The sequence below is a fragment of the Lithobates pipiens genome, unplaced genomic scaffold (genome assembly GCF_037356315.1).
Source record: "Lithobates pipiens isolate NorthernLeopardFrog02 unplaced genomic scaffold, aLitPip1_a1.2 Scaffold_18, whole genome shotgun sequence".
In the NCBI taxonomy this organism is placed as follows: Eukaryota; Metazoa; Chordata; class Amphibia; order Anura; family Ranidae; genus Lithobates; species Lithobates pipiens.
The window spans coordinates 441,747,995-441,760,913 of record NW_027507758.1 but is presented as its reverse complement, the minus strand read 5'-3'; the positions used below and the strand labels follow the sequence as shown (position 1 = coordinate 441,760,913).

The following is a 12,919-nucleotide window of genomic DNA, read 5'->3' as shown; positions in this document are numbered from 1 at the left end:
TGTCTAGCTCACCCAGTATGAAATCTGCTATTTCTACAGCTAGCACAGTCCCACAAAGTTCAAGCGTGGGAACTGTGTGTTCAGGCTTAGGTGCTAACTTAGCTTTCCCAAACAGAAACCCTATGTGGGCTTAATTAGAAGATTACCTTGAGGTAAGCGACAGCTGCTATTGCCTCAGTAGATGCATCTGAGAAGATGTGAAGCTCTTTCCTCTGACTTGTAGCAAGGGTTGCAGAAATGTAGCAGCGTGGTATACAGATTCCATGTAAGGCATGTAGAGATTGTTTCCAGGACTCCCACTTTGAAAGCTGGTCTATTGGTAGCTGGTAGTTGGTTCGGCGTGATCGTTGTCAAAGATCCTTTTCATAAAGGCAATGAAATGGTCCTTCATTTCAGGACTGTTCTTTAGTGTGAGTTGAAGTGAGTTGAATCTGGATAGAGCCTGTTCACGATTGGTTGATAAGCGATCTATAGAGTCTCTTAGTTCAGCTGGTTGATCATTAAAGTGTGACAAAACTGACATGCAGTGTGAAGTTCTGTCCCATAAGTCTGACAGATTGTTGGAGAACTCATCTCTAGCGGCTTCATAGTTTTCTTTGAGTTTCTGTGTTGGTTTTATTGTACGTTTGGGTCTTACACTCTGTTAAGCAATATCTGCAGAGTCTGCTCCCTGTACATCTGTAGGTTCAGAGGCATGATGAATCAGCGTTGGTTCAGCCACAAAAGGGTTCTCAGAGTCTTGTCTAGACATTTTTCACATTTTTGCAAGAAATGGTACTGTCCCTTTAAGAAGATGAACAGCAGCTTAGACAAGTGAGGTAACACAGTTCAATGTAGAGAAACAGTTTTTAACATTCACATGAGGTGCAGTATCCTTGTGCGACAAGATGGCAGATGGCAGATGACACTGAGCTTGATCAGGCACACACATATACACAGCAGGCTGTGGGAATTCTATACATCTTTTGACTATTCTGACTCTGATTTTTGTGAAGCGATTTATCCCTTCTGAGATCTCTATGCCTGGCCGGTATAAGATATAATCACTGAGGACAATCCTCATCAGATAGCTTGAAATCACCAAATACCGATTAAATCCACAAGATGCTTTTATTATGAACATCAGGCTACAGCATCGTTATATGTCGGTACTTTGAAGAGAAATACTGTTGTTATGGCAGTAGATAGCTTCTTCCATGGGCGGTCCGCTTTCAGATAAAACTGGTCTCTGTGGCGTATTTGCTGTGAGATCACTTTTATCGGCAGCGGGAGATGGGCCCCCCTCCCGCCGTGCTTTGGTGCCCTGTGTCAATTACCAGAGCCATCGGTAGTGGCGGAGGCGATCGGGTCCTGTGTCCTGTTAGTTATTGAGACGAGTAAGGGGAAGATGGACCCCACCCGTCTCCATACCATTGCAGAGCGGAAGCGACGTCATAAGGTCACTTCCACGCATAGCTTTCAAAGAGACTTTTTTTTTAAATTGCATTTTAGTCTAAATATGAGATCTGAGGTCTTTTTTTTCTATTACAAGGGATGTTTACATTCCTTGTAATAGGAATAAAAGTGACACAATTATTTTTTTTTTTAAAAAGAACAGTGTAAAAATAAAAAATAAAAGGTAAAATAAATAAGAAAAAAACAAAACATTTTAAACGCACCACATCCGGCCGAGCGAACGCATACGTGAGCAGCGCCCACATATGAAAACGGTGTTCAAACCACCCATGTCAGGTATCATCACAATCGGTAGAGTGAGAGCAATAATTCTAGCTCTTTAGCTCCTCTATAACTCAAAATATGCAACCTGTAGAATTGTTTAAAAGTTGCCCATGGAGATTTTTAAGGATAAAAGTCTGTTGCCATTGCACGAGCGGGCGCAATTTTGAAATGTCACATGTTGGGTATCAAGTTACTCAGCGTAACATTATCTTTCACAGTATAAAAAAAATTGGGCTAACTTTACTGTTGCCTTATGTTTTAGTTCAAAAAAGTGTATTTTTTCCAAAAAAAGTGTGCTTGTGCTGCACAAATACGGTGTGACAGAAAGTATTGCAACGACTGCCATTTTATTCTCTAGGATATTAGAAAAAAATATATAATATATATATATATATATATATATATATATATATTTTTTTTTTTTTTTTTTTTTTTTTTTGGGGGGTTCTGAGTAATTTTCTAGCAAAAAAAAAACTGTTTTTAACTTGTAAACACCAAATCTCAGAAACAGGGTTGGCCCTTAAGCGGTTAAAGAATTTCACTGGATTGCATTCCCATCCACAGTGAAAAGGGCCCCCCACCGGGACTCACTCATTTACAGTTTATTGAGTATCCGTCCTTAGGTGTGCACGCCTTTGAGTTAAATGGGTCGCCTTCAGGTTGTCAGCACTAGTAGCAGTGTTACCATGTATTTAGCTTGCTAGTCCGTATTACTGATCACCCTTCGAATATTGTCTACATATACAAATGTGGTGGTGTTTATCTTGTATTTGTGCTTTTTTGATTAACCCCTTGGGAATTTCATCTTGCAAAAATAAAGACAGCTTGTGCCTGTTGCACCTCCATTTTTGCATCCACTTTATTATCAAAGCCTACACTTAAGGGTGCGTTACACCAGTATTGCCTATGGTCTGCCTGCAGCTGCTAATTCTCTGTTACTGACTTATCATACCACGTTCTACACTGTGTCTCTGTATGGAGGTGGCTATATTGGTAGAGGCAGGTACTTAGCTTTTTCACATCAGTCAAGCATGGCGGTGAGAGTGTCATGGTCTGGGGCTGCGTGAGTGCTGCTTGCACTGGGGAGCTACAGTTCATTGAGGAAACCTTGCAATATAAACCTGTACTGTGACACACTGAAGCAGAGCATGATCCCCTCTCTTTGGAAACTGGGCTGCAGGGCAGTATTCCAACATGATAACGACCCAAAACTCACCTCCAAGATGACCACTGCCTTGCTAAAGAAGCTGAAGGTAAAGGCGATGGACTGACCAAGCATGTCTCCAGACCTAAACCCTATTGAGCATCTGTGGGACATCCTCAAATGGAAGGTGGAGGAGAGCAAGGTCTCTAACATCCACCAGCTCTGTGATGTTGTCATGGAGGAGTGGAAGAGGACTCCAGTGGCAACCTGTGATCTCCATGCCCAAGAGGGTTAAGGCAGTGCTGGAAAATAATGGTGGCCACACAAAATGTTAACACTTTGAGCCCAATTTGGATATTTGCACTTAGATATACTCACTTTTGTTGCCAGCGGTTTAGACATTAATGATTGTGTGTTAAGTTATTTTGAGGGGACAGCAAATTTACACTGTTATACAAGCTGTACACTCACTACTTCACATTGTAGCTAAATGTAATTTCTTCAGTGTTGTCACATGAAAAGGTATAATAAAATATTTACAAAAATGTGAGGGGTGTACTCACTTTTGTGAGATACTGTATATATATATATATATATATATATATATATGTATATATATATATATATATATATGTATATATATATATATATATATATATATATATATATATATATATATATATATATATATATATATATAATTATTATTATTTTTGTAGCAGTGTGCTCCTGAAGAGCATGTGCTATGTGTTTTTCAAAATTAAACTTTACCCAAACTACAGTTTGGTTTGGGTCTATTTGCCTAAATTAGACTTCTGTATCAGTCTGACTGGACTGTGAGATGTTCAGCCTGGCCACAGGGGGCACTGTCTTGGGTGGCAGGCGTGGAACTATGGACTGGTCAGGAGCTTAAGTTACTCTCTTTCAGAGCCAGATCAGTGGGAGTGGCCCTCTCGCTGTGCCCTCTGAGAGAGGGTATTTAAGATGCGGGCGTTACGTAGTTTGGGGTCCGGTCCATTGTGGTGTGCTGACTGCATGGTCCTGGTCCTCCAAGGCAAGGAAACTAAAGGAGGATTCTGAGATGGTTGGGTGCCGTCTCCGGTTTGGGGGAGACCCATTGTACTTCAAGCATTCCAGGGGAGGACTTTTTAGAAGAACACCACGTACGGGTTGGTTTTCTTAAGAAGAGCCTGGAAGGGCTAAAGGTACCGAAAGAATCTGGTCTTGTGGATTTTGCCAAGCAGAATGAAAGATCCAGGTATCCTACAGGTGTTCTACAGCTTAGTTTCCCTACGTGTTCTGCAACAACGTCTGTGACAAAGACTTTGTTCTTGAGTAAGCACCTTGTTGGCTGCTAGGCCTTGTGAGAGAGGGACTGTCCAACCTGAGTGATCATCCAGCTTCGAATGGCTATTCTCTGGATGCAGTCAAAGTAAGCAAGTTCTTTCACGTTTTTGGACTTTGACATTGAGAGTACCTGAACTACCTTTTCCAACCCTCTGATCCCAAGTTGAAAGACTGTTCAATGGTTTGAGTTTTGCAAATAAAATCAATTCAAGTGGATCTATTGTCAGTCTCAAGTTACTGGGTCATCTACCACAGGACATCCCCTAGACGTGTCACAAGGAGAATGGAAGGTAATGGTAAGCCCAAAAATAACCAGCAGCTCCTTCAGGGGTTAGTGCTACATTTGGGGGCACGTAGTCCGGGATTTTACTGTTACCTCACAAAGGAACTATACACGTGGTAAAGCAAGGACAGAGGTTTGAGTTTTGTAACTGCGCCATAGGCGCCATCTTTACTTGGACTCTCACTGAGGTGCGTAAGCGTGGGAGGAGCCCTTGCCGAAGAGCCAGCAAAGCTGCGCAACCTGAGCATCCCAGTGGGAGGAGTCTGAGTTGTTGTTTCCTGCACAAGGCACAGAGTGAGAGTGTGCTGCGGAAGGAGGACATTTTTTCTTGGAGTGTTAGAGAAAACGTTTTTCTTGAAGCTTTATCGTGCTCCGGGTGTGCAGCCTGAGCAAGGACCCAGGATGCCTCTCTGAAGGGGTCCCGCAGGAATACAGTTGCCTGGTACTTTACTTACGGACACGGGCATTTGCCTGCTGTCACAGGGGTGGTTTATTTTGTATACCACTGGAGACATCGAGGGCCTGGGTATGCTGTGCGGCAAGTGCATCTGCCTGGTCGCCAACCCTCGGCCATTCTCCAGGTGCAAGAAGTGTGGGGAGTACACGTTCAAGGTCGAGCAGCCCACTGAGTTACCTTGGGCCTACCTTATGAACTGGGCCACGGGTGTGGCAACCGAGGCGATCCTCTACACCCCAGTATCATCGGTTGGAGCTTGCATCGTGCAAGAGGATGCTGCACCCTCCATAATTTGGGAAACTGCACCGGAGGTCGTGGACACGACCCCTGCTGTGAGTATTGCTGCAGAGAAACTCAATAGCAAGGAAGGGAAGCAGCCCAGCACTCCTTGTAGCCATAAAGCCGGATCGTCCATACACCGTCCCGGGTCGAACATCTGGAAGAGGATACATGCGGACAGGCACAGGAAAGCTGCAGGTATTGTTACCGGAAACTGTCGGCCTGCAGGGGAGTCATCGCAGAGCTTGGGGAACAGTTCGGGTTCTGATGAGGGAGACGACTGCCACTTTAAACCTAAGTTGCCGTGAGTACTCTTTTAAACTTTTTGTTAAAGGCTGGTAGTTATTAAGCCATGCTAAAAAGTAAAACTGCCCGATCATGACAAGGCCAATCGGGTCTCTGAGACTGTTAGAATAAGCGGGTGGCAACAGAGTATGGAGTTGGAATTCCCCTATGTTCCAAGGGACATTATGACTGTCATTGAAAAGAACTGTGAGGCCTGGTACGAGGACGATGTTTGGAGCTATTTAAAAGTACCAAAGCCGCTCCGGAAAAAGGCTTTTTCACCGGAGCTTTATGAAAGGTTTGTCGGATGTCTACAGCATTGGAGCTACGGTCGGCACATCTATGAGGACAAAGTTGTGATTTGCAGACTGGATAAAGTCAGTGCTGTGTACTTTATCACTACCATGGATGCACAGGGGAAAGATTTAACTTTGCCTGATCTCTGCTTTTACTGGTAAACTGTTCCTGAGCCGAGACTTTGAATTTGCAAGGAGAGCTTCTCCGGGTCTTAATCTCTTTTGCATTTTTCTTTCAAACTACTGAACTTTGGGGGAGTTAGTCAGAGTCAGTCACACAGAGAATGGAACATCCACCATGTCAAGAATAATTACATTGTTTTAGGTTAAAGACTGCACTTCAGCGACGCATACCACTAGGTGGCATGAGTCAGCACAACTAGTACTGTGTTGCAAAAAAAAAAAAGTTTAAGAGGTTTTAGAGTTTAGAGGAGAGGAATCCACGGAGATTGGTGGAATCCTGCCTTCTAATAGTTAGGTGTAAAATATTGTATATATGTTCTTTTATTTTCTAGGATTCACCGGAGAGCGGCTATCAAACCGCCGGAGAATGGGTGGGTTAAATAGACAGGCTTGGGTGGTAACTGTGGTGTAAGATAACTCTGTGTTTACTGTAATGTGGAAGTTTTACTGCTGTTTTCCTTCCCTTTTTTCCCTTTCCCACCCTAATATTCAGGTACTCTAATGTTTTTTTTTGATAGGACTAGTTTTTGGACATTGACATTGAGAGTACCTGAACTACCTTTTCCAACCCTCTGATCCGAAGTTGAAAGACTGTTCAATGGTTTTAGTTTTGCAAATAGTGGATCTATTGTCAGTCTCAAGTTACTGGGTCATCTACCATGGGACATCCCCTAAACATGTCACAAGGAGAACGGAAGGTAACGGTAAGCACAAAAATAACCAGCAGCTCCTTCGGGGGTTAGTACTACATTATACACGATTTATATAGCACCAGCAGTTTACGCAGCTCTTTACAATGTATAGGGGGTCAACACAATTACAGTACAGTTCAATACAAAAGGTACAGGAGGGCCCTGCTCGTAGAGCTTACATTCTAAAGGGGGGGGGGGGGTTGGAACAAAAGGTAATAGCTGCAGAGACTGATTTGATGGGGGTTGCTCAGGACAGTTGTTAGGCTTCCTTGAATAAATGAGTTTTCAGGGATCTCCTAAAGGTGGACAGGGTAGGGGCTGATCGGATATACCGGGGCAGGTTCCAGAGGATGGGAGAGGCTCTGGAGAAGTCCTGAAGGTGAGCATGGGAGGAGGTAACAAGGGAGCTAGACAGCAGGAGGTCCTGGGAGGAGCAGAGGGGACGATTTGGGTGATATCTGCAGATGAGGTATATATATATATATATATATATATATATATATATATGTATTGGGACACCTGCCTTTACACGCACATGAACTTTAATGGCACCCCAGTCTTAGTTTGCACGGTTCAATATTGAGTTGGCTCACTCTTTTCAGCTATACCAGCTTCAACTCTTCTCGAAAGGTTGTCCACAAGGTTTAAGAGTGTGTCTGGAAATGGAAATGTTTGACCATTTTTCCATGTCTTTATGAAGCTTGTTTGTGCACTGGTATGCAGTCATGTTGGAACAGGAAATGACCATCGCCAAACTGTTCCCACAAAGTTGGGAGCATGAAATTGTCCAAAATGTCTTGGTATGTTGACGCCTTAAGAGTTCCCTTCACTGGAACTAAGGGGCCATGCCCAACCCCTGAAAAACAAAGCACACCATAACCCCCCCCCCCCCTCCACTAAGCAAAGACATGGATGAGCGAGTTTGGGATGAAGGAACTTGACTGGCCTGCACAGAGTCCTGACCTCAACCCGATAGAACACCTTTGTCATGAAATAGAGTGGAGACTGCAAGCCAGGCCCTCTCATCCAACATCAGTATCTGACCTCAGAAATGCACTTCTGGAAGAATGGTCAAACATTCTCATAGACACACTCCTAAATTTTGTCGACAGCCTTCCCAGAAGAGTTGAAGCTGTTATAACGGCAAAGGGTGGACCAACTCAATATTGTACCTATAAAAGTGTGTATATAATATATATATATATATATATATATATATATATATATATATATATATATACACATTATACACACTTTTATAGGTACAATATTGAGTTGGTCCACCCTTTGCCGTTATATATATATGTATATATATATATATATATATATATATATATATATATAGAGGCACCCCACTGGTTTCCAGTTTTCTTGATCAGTCATTATATGACACATTGTAATGTTTTAATGATTTTTGTGTACAATAACATAGTAAAATATATCATTTGTAACAAATAATTGCAAGCAGAGAAGAAAGCTACTTATTTAGTAACACAATTTAAAGATACAAAGTACAGCAGCCCGAAGCAGCCAATCCATCATCATCCAAGAGTCATCCTTGGCATGTGGAGATTGATGGTGGTGCTGTACAACACTTGTGTGCAATAGAAGAATCACTTTTACTTTCATGCTACTGTTACAACGTAATTAACACGGGAAGTCTGTTTTTAGAAATTTCCCTTTAAATTAGCAGAAAGCAGACATTTTCACAATAAGTAAAATAAGCTGCTAAAATATTTTGGGACATTCCCAAATCTCTGTACAATTTGTCAAATCTCATGTGCAATGATTTTAGTAACAGCATTAAAATCCGGATGAATACACACAAAAGCCAAACACAAAACAGATCAAGGAATGTTCTACATCATTGCACATACCACAAAACGGACAATGTTAGTCCTGAAATAAATTATTTGTAGGCTATTTCTGGAGAAGACGAATACTTAATATCACAGTGACCAGGCAATAACGCTCAGCGGGAAAAATTCTTCAAATAGGCTGCCAACAGCTGATGATTGATTGGTAGTCACAAGTTACTTGACAACACTGCTGATTAAGGTTGATTTACTAAAGGCACATAGATTGTGATCTCTGCAAGTGCAGCTGCTCCAGAGGTTAGTAAATTAAGTGAAGACACATTTTACAATGAATAACCAATAACATGTAATTAAAATAAAAAATATTTTATTTGCACATGATTGGATAAAGTCAGCAGAGCTCCCCTTCATTTACTAAGCTACAGAGCAACTGCACCTACAGAGTGCAACTTCACTTGCAAAATGCACAGTCTATTTGCCTTTAGTAAATCAACTCCTATGTGTTTTGTCTGTGATTACCATATACACAGTGCTCCAGTCCAAAATACATTTCATATAATAAGCTCCCAGCCTCCATTTTCTACTGCCTGTTGTTTGTACAATAAATGCATATTACATATTGTAATGTACAGTACTTTAAAAGGTGTAACACAGTGGCCCAGTGGGTAGCACTTCTGCCTTGCAGCACTGGTATCCTGGGTTAAATTCCAACTAGGACATTGCATGGAGCCTGCATGTTCTTCTTGTGCTTGCATGAATTTCTACACTTCAAAGACATACCGGTAGGTGACCCTAGTATGTGTGGTAGTGACTGATGGGGACATACAGTATGGAAAGCTCTGCATAAATTATTGACACTACATAAATGCCCATAGTAAATAAAGTATATCTATAATAATAAAAAAAAAAAGTTAAATTGGGAAAATGTTAAACATTTTAATTATTGTTTCTTGCCATCCCACAGACACATCAAGAAGTGAGAGGAAATCCCCCCAATGTGAGGAAAGCCTCTCTTAGTTATTACCACAAGTATCCCCATTGGACATTTTTACTACTACAGGCATACCCCACTTTTAAGTACACAATGACACAATGGGGTTTATTTACTAAAGCTGGAAAGTGCAAAATCAGGCTCACTTCTGCATAGAAATCAATGAGCTTCTAACCCCAGCTTGTTCAATTAAGCTTTGGTAATACAAACTGGAAGCTCATTGGTTTCTATGCAGAAGTGAGCCTGATTTCGCACTTTCCAGCTTTAGTAAATAAACCCCATTGAGTACTTAAAAGCGGGGTATGCCTGTATTTCTGTTCCAGTGATATCTCTAAATTTTGGATCTTAACCTCACTTTCAGTACCTGTGACGATGATCAACAGGAAAATGAGAGGGGTGAATGTCCATGGACAGCTAAAGAAAACCCAACAGGGGTTCTAACTTTGCCCAACACCTTTCAAAACGAAAAAAAAAAAAAAGTTTACTTTAGGCACGCTTTGAAGGCTAACCCCGCCATGTTACACCTGTATTTGTAAAACGGTGGGCTTAGCCTTTAAGGTAGTACAAACAGTAAATCAAAGTGCAATAAACCATATCAAACAATCCTAACATTTCATCACATAACCAATCAGACATACATTTATTGCGCACACCTCAGCTGCATGGACAGAATTTTTGTTTATGCATGCACATGGTAAACATGGTACCTGGTGGTCCTGGATGTGGTTGGATTCTTCTGGGTAAGGACTAATGCAGCATGCAGGTACTGTAGGTAGTCCCAATCATATATAAAGCAGGTTGAATTACACAGGTCCAGAAGTCAGCTGTCTTTCTTTGCATTGAAGAGATCAGACATCTTCATGGTGAATTGTGCCCATGTGTGGGAAGTCAATCAATAACTATATTGTATAGAGCAAACACATAACTTTTTTCTCTTGTGATGTGCAAGGTCCTTTCATGAGCTGCACTTCTACTCCTCAAAGATCTCTCTCCATCTGTTCCCAGTAAAAGCAGAAGTAGCTGGCTTTCTATCTCTATATTTTTGGAATTCCTTTCTTGCTTCATGTGTGTGTGTCTCCTGTCTGCCCCCTGCAGTCTCCCTGCACAGTGCAGAGAAGGAAATCAGGAGTGCACACTGGGCTGCTGTACAGCATCCTCTCGCAGTATTTCTGGAGAGTAACACACTTAGTATATACACAGGACTTGATGTCATTGACACTCGATACCCTCTCTGTATTTTTGGTAACACAATGTATGCTCATTTGAAATGTCACTAGTTCCAGATAACTCACTTCTATTCTGGAACTGATTTAGGTTACCATTGTGCGCTTTTATTTCTGCAATTATATAGGAAGAAATTATCCAATAGGAGTCAGACGGTATGAATGTTGTTTTCAAAACTATAGGCACACAGGGATCTGCTGAAATGTCATACTAGTGCCTGTGAGCTGTGCTGTATGGCCACATTCCCAACAGGGTTTGAAAATCCAGGAGTCGCTGTCTGTCCCGCTGGTGGTCTCAGACCTCCTTGTGTTGTTGTAAATCACTGAACAGCTATGAAATGATGTTGACTGTGATAATGGCTACTAAGTGCTGCACTGGCAGCTGTCTAGCTATTTGCTCAGTTACCAGCGCAGAACAGAACACTTTTTCCAATATTAGTGGTTTGCTAGAAAAATATGTCCCAGTTTAAAGCAAAACTTTACCCTCCCTATCAACTTTATCTAACAGAATTGGATATTTTTTTTAGAAAGAGGGGATGGATTTTTCTTTTTAGGACCTTTCCCTGCACTTCTTATTTCAGGCCTAGACCAGAATTCTGTTTACTGCGCCCACCGCCTCCTGGGTGCCAACATCACAGGTCCCAGGAGGACACAGGGTACTCTACAACTCATGCACCATGCAAGCTTGGGCTGGCTGTCTATTCATGTTTTTTGCAGCTGTCCCCTTGATGACATGACATGATGCACACGCATGTCATCATAGGGCCGCTGCACAATCTGGGAGGGAAACCACCCCGTTGACATCAAAAGAAGATGGTGGCATAGGACTGGATGTGCTGCAACAAGTAGGCAGATCTCCATAAAACACCATGATATTGCCAGGCTCGTGAATACACTTTTGGGGAACAAGCCAGCAAGACAGGTAAATGGGGGATGGGGAAAAATGGGAGAAAGGGAGTTAAAGTAATACTAAAGGCTTGTTTTTTTTTTTTTAAATAACAAACATTTCATACTTACCTGCTCTGTGCAATGGTTTTGCACAGAGCAGCTCCAATCCTCCTCTTCTCAGTTCTCCTGTCGGCGCTCCTGGCTCCCCCCCCCCCCCCCCACTAAGTTCCCCCATAACAAGCTGCTTGCTATGGGGCACTCATTAGTTCTTGCTCCTGAGCCATGCTCTTTGTCTGTAAGACACACAGATCTGGGCTTGGCTCCGCTGCCCCATCACTGGCTGTGATTGATTACTGCTGTGTCTAAGCCAATGAGGAGCAAGTGACCAGAGGGAGCCTCAGATCTCGTGCATATCGCTGGATTGAGATCATGCTCAGGTATGTATTTGGGGGGGGGGGCTGCGGGGGAGCTGTATGTTCCTTTAGAGCCACTTTTCGTTCTTCTTTAAAGGAACTCTGTCACTGTTGTTTAAAGGGGGGAAACATGCAATTCTGGCAAAATAAGCTATTAAAGGGGTTGTAAACCGTCAAGCTTTTTCACCTCAGTGCATTCTATGTATTGAGGAGAAAAACCTCCTATAATGCTGTAGCCCCCACGAGATCCGTTTTACTTACCTGTATCCCCTCTATCTCATCCCAGGGATGAGCACACCAGCAAAAGCCGTTATCTTGGGTCCTGATTGGATGGATTGATAGCAATGGGTCCCACTGCTGTCAATCAAATCCAATGACCCGGGCACTGGGGGGGGGCAGGGCCAAGTCATACATTTGGCTTCTACCGATTCACACCAAATGAATGCCTCAGGAGTGCGCCTGCGAGGTAACCCTCTGTCCCGGGAGAGTGCTTCTCCCAGGGAGTTATAAAATGCAGGGAGGAGCTCTGAGAGCTGCTAAGGGACCCCAGAAGAGGATGTTTGGGGCCACTCTGTGCAAAACAAGCTGCACAGTGGAGGTAAGTATGACATGTTTGTTATTAAAAAACAAAACAAAAAAAAAACAAAGCTTTAGTGTCACTTTAGGGTTGTTGTGGGCAGTAAGATCCTTTAATTTGGGAGCCAGCTGCTTGAACCATGAAGAGACAGTAAGGCTCTGGATCACATCAGAGAAGATAGTGGTGGTGTGGGACCCACATTAACTAATGCGGTAATTACAACAATTACTAAATCGAACAAATATTGCATGCTGTATTTAACTACAAATTCTTAGTGAATTGAACACTTGCACAATTGTTACTGTGTGCAATATTTTACCGCATA

At 42.4% G+C, this 12,919-nt stretch overlaps 1 protein-coding gene across 1 annotated transcript in view; it reads right to left on the bottom strand.

The window, feature by feature from the left end:
- Positions 1-10,626, bottom strand: part of IGSF10 (immunoglobulin superfamily member 10) — a 78,244-nt gene extending 67,618 nt beyond the window's left edge. The window contains exon 1 of the mRNA XM_077488154.1: positions 10,201-10,626. The gene's annotated coding sequence lies outside the window, so the exon portion shown is untranslated. The remainder of the gene's footprint in view (positions 1-10,200) is intronic.
- Positions 10,627-12,919: the final 2,293 nt, after the last annotated feature.